This window comes from Lissotriton vulgaris, chromosome 1_1 (assembly GCF_964263255.1).
Source record: "Lissotriton vulgaris chromosome 1_1, aLisVul1.2, whole genome shotgun sequence".
In the NCBI taxonomy this organism is placed as follows: domain Eukaryota; kingdom Metazoa; phylum Chordata; class Amphibia; order Caudata; family Salamandridae; genus Lissotriton; species Lissotriton vulgaris.
In genome coordinates this window covers 236,967,266-236,971,464 of record NC_141685.1, presented here as the reverse complement: position 1 = coordinate 236,971,464, position 4,199 = coordinate 236,967,266, and the positions used below count along the sequence as shown (strand labels likewise).

General features: G+C 48.7%; 2 non-coding genes across 2 annotated transcripts; one reads left to right on the top strand and one right to left on the bottom strand.

Annotated features, from left to right (window-relative positions):
- Window positions 1–748: 748 nt before the first annotated feature.
- TRNAL-CAG (transfer RNA leucine (anticodon CAG)) lies at window positions 749–831 on the bottom strand. Its single transcript has one exon. It is a non-coding gene; the product is annotated as a tRNA-Leu (tRNA).
- A 922-nt stretch (window positions 832–1,753) lies between these two features.
- TRNAV-AAC (transfer RNA valine (anticodon AAC)) lies at window positions 1,754–1,826 on the top strand. Its single transcript has one exon. It is a non-coding gene; the product is annotated as a tRNA-Val (tRNA).
- The last annotated feature ends 2,373 nt before the right edge of the window (window positions 1,827–4,199 follow it).

The following is a 4,199-nucleotide window of genomic DNA, read 5'->3' as shown; positions in this document are numbered from 1 at the left end:
GCACAACTGCCGGACATTCATGACAGACAATTGCTTGATATCATGTTGACATTGGCGTGCAAGGTCATCCTTTATAAATGGAAAAATTTAACTGAAGTCAACTTTAAAATGTGGCTGGAATGGCTTTCCTTCTTAAGAGGGGCAGACAATCCTGCGCTACAGTCAGCCACTTGGAAGCCTTCGAACAACAAACTCTGGTCCTCCCTAGATGCGTCATCCTCCCATTTTGAGCCTCCATGATGCACACCTCAACGGTCAGCTTGTTTATATAGAATTTATATAGAATTAGTGTGTTTGACTGTGTATGCTTACTGTATACTTCCTGTTGCACGCACTGCGAACCAGGTCTGGGTAAACCGATTGCTATTGATCTATGGATACATCTGTCCTCTCTCTTTCTCTTTCTCTTTTTTCTCTTTTCTCTTTTTTCCTCTCTTTCTCTCTCCTCCTTTTCTTCTCTCTTCTTTCTCTGACTTTGACTTTGATTATTGTGAGTGTCATTGTGCCAACATTTTATCCATCTGTACCTTGGAAGATTTATTGTATTGTCTTTATTTTCAACTTTATCTTCAATAAAAAAGATTTGAATAAAAAAAAAAAAAGAATTTACTGTTTCAAGAGCCCCTTCATGCGATCAGTACAAGTAACGGAAATCAGAGCTACAATTTACGGAACTCTGCCAGGCCTATGGAATTGTCTGAGGTACGGGGACCTGGAACCAACACTGAGTGCAAGACGCAAAATCTACTGTCAGAAGTGGGATTCGAACCCACGCCTCCAGAGGAGACTGCGACCTGAACGCAGCGCCTTAGACCGCTCGGCCATCCTGACATGCACATATGGATACTTGTGACTCGATCTATGCTAAGGAAAGGAATCCTTTCTTTTAAGCAGGTACAAGTCACACATTATCTCTCATCAAAGATTGTGTTTTTACTTCGCAGCTGAAGCTCACTCTGGGCTCCGAGGGTGCAGATCGCGCTAGAGCGGAGTTCAGGGCTGCACAGTTGTGGGGTGCGGTCAATCCCCTCAGCTGCTGCAAACACGGGCTGCCTCTGATTTCGGGGGTCTCATGATTTTCAAACTGAACTGACTAAAAAACGGAAGAGGAAGAGCCGGGGTTCACAGTTTCACGTTGTTGCGTTTTCAATCAAATACAGTGTAAAGAGCTGTAAAGAGTCTATAACCGAGACCCTTCAGTCCTGGTGGCTCGGTCAAGTTCTGATGGGGGCTGAGCCCCCCCTCCACTCGTGCCCCCCAGGGTTAGGCTGCGGCCTCCTCGGGGGATTCACAGCGATGGAGACAAGATCCAGAGACCCCTTGATCCAAGCTCTGCCCCCGCAGCCGAGGCTCAGCCCGGGCTCGGGGTTTGTAGCGCCCGGATCTCGGCTGAGCAGCCTCAGGGCGCTGGAAACATGAAGGGTCCTTCAGCCCCACCCCCAGCATGCACCTGCCGCCGGCTGACTCGGAGCCGAGGTGTCCCCGAAAGTGAGCGGTGCACGAGTCACAGCGGAAATTTGGCTTGACCATAAAAAGTCTGAATATATTTGTATGTTGTGAGTGATTTGCTGCAGCCGGCTCGGAGCAGGACAACATCACAAACTGAGGCAGTAAATAAACAGAGTTAAAACAATTTTGGGAATAATGTATGAAGTCGCCTTATAAATACAATCATAAATAAGTCACTGTACCACGGTACTGCTCTTCGCTCTTTCGAGATGTGTTCACAAGGCTTCCGGCTGGAAACATCTGAGTTTCCGTAGTGTAGTGGTTATCACGTTCGCCTAACGCGCGAAAGGTCCCCGGTTCGAGACCGGGCGGAAACACTTTTTACAAAAAAGATAGAGGGGCGTTCACAGAAGACGAGTAAAAGAAAATAACTAGAAATGAAAGTGTCTGTAAAAAGCGACTGGCAGTTATCTTCATTTTAGTGTTGGTAGGAAACTGCTTTTAATGACTGCACAGCAGATAAAGACATAAACTACCAATTCATTGGCTGGTCAAAAGACAGCACTGTCTAAAAATCATGCCGTCGCCTGATCTGAAATTTTATGCAATATAGGAGCTAAACGAATTAAAATGTATATGTAGGGCTTTAAGTGGGATGAAAAAATGTAAGTGTCTCTCAAAGGGGCTTGGCTGAGGTAATTAAGGGCGTGGCTTAAAACACATAAGAAAAAACCTGTGGCTAGCATAGTGTGCCACCGACTTGTATTTTGCAGTTTCTGTCATTGCACCCAGATATATGATACAACAAGCACCACAATACCTACAACAAGTCGGGACTATTGGCTTTGTCAATACCTGCTAGTTGCATAAGATGAATAAGCAGCAACTGTGGCTTGAATATTATTGAAAAAGCTTCTACTTGGAGCCCTGGTGACACCACAAGAATGTTCCTGCTCCTGAGTTTCAAAAGGAGAAGGGAAATCCAGAGAGAAAATGACTCTCCAAAGGAATTCATTTCCCCTATATCGCTCACCTGGCATGACGTCATGCCCTAACTTCTCCCCTATCGGACCGCCTGTGCGAGGGCACAAAACAGAGCCCGATAGAGACCCGTTTTGAGCCCTCCTTAAAACAAGCATTGGCATAGCCAATAGGTCTCGCCTTTGGGACCTTATAAGTGTTTAGTTATCCAGCACAATATCCTTGGTGCAACAACATCAAGTGTTGCATGGCTAATCACTTATAAGGTCCCAAAAGCAAGACCTATTGGCTATGCCAAAGCTTGTTTTGAGTGAGTGGCTCATGCAAGTATGCCACTGTGAGGTAGAGATGCTGCGAGTGTGTTTACAGGACCCCCTGTGACATTGCGCATCTTCAAAATGTATCTTGGATCTGGTGTAATACTTCTAGCCCCTATTCCCACACCCAATACATCCTTAAATGTCCCATATACAGCCAGGGTTGACACTCCTATTACTCCTGCCCTCCAGTGACACTTTACCTGTCACTGGGTGGATGTGGTGGTGGTGGACGTGGTGGTGGATGTGGTGGCGGATGTGGTGGTGATGGTGGACGTGGTGGTGGCTGACATGGTGATAGTGCTGGATGTGGTGGTGGTGTTGGATATGGTGGTGGTGGACAGGGTGGTGGTGTATGCGGTGGTGGACTTATTGATGGTGGACATGGTGGTGGACCTGGTGGTGGTGGAGGTGGTGGTGGTGGTGGACGTGGTGGAAATGGTTGTGGTGGATGTGGTGGTAGACATGGTGGTGGACGTGGTGGAGGATGTGGTGGACCTGGTGGTGGTGGTGGATGTGGTGGTGGTGGATGTGGTGGTGGACGTGGTGGTGGTGGACGTGGTCGTGGCGGATGTGGTGGTGGTAGTGGTGGTGGTGGACGTGGTGGTGGACGTGGAGGTGGTAGACGTGGTGGTGGTGGATGTGGTGGTGGTGCTGGACGTGGTGGTGGACGTGGTGGTGGTGGACGTGGTGGTGATGGATGTGGTCGTGGCAGATGTGGTGGTGGTAGTGGTGGTGGTGGATGTGGTGGTGGTGGACGTGGTGGTGGACGTGGAGGTGGTTGACGTGGTGGTGGTGGTGGATGTGATGGTGGTGGTGGACGTGGTGGTGGACATGCTGGTGGTGGTCGTGGACGTGGTTCAATGCCAGCAGCACATTCTTGTTGGCACCACCACCACATCCACATCTTAAACATCTGGTAACAAGTAAAAACCATTGACAAACACCATAGTGCTTGGGATTTTAAGTTTAGGTCAGTTTTTAGGTTTTGCCTGGCGAAAGATGCGCTCTGCGCATCTTTTTCGCGCAGGCGAAAACCTAATGATTATAGTAGGGGAGACAGGAACGGCCCCCGTCTTCCATTGGCTAGCTCCATAAATGGAGGCTAGCCATTGGAAGACGGGCCTGTCCGTCAATGCCGGACCAGATTCAGGGACGTTCCCGAGAATTTTTGGCTTTTGGCTACGTCACGCTACGTCAGCCGATTCTCGGGAACGCCCCTGAATCTGGTCAGCACATCAGCGGGCTGAGTACGTCCACAGAGCCTCAACTTCCTTGGCAAATGAAAAGAGCCGTCAGCTGATTGCCTTTCACAAAAAAAAATGCATCACAGTCGACCCTAGAAGACTGATTTTGAAAAGGTCGTTGTGACTAAGCAAGGACGCACCCAGTGTGAAGCGATGACTCCAGATGTGTGGGTTTCTCAACCTCTGGGCGCCTTGAAGTTGATTC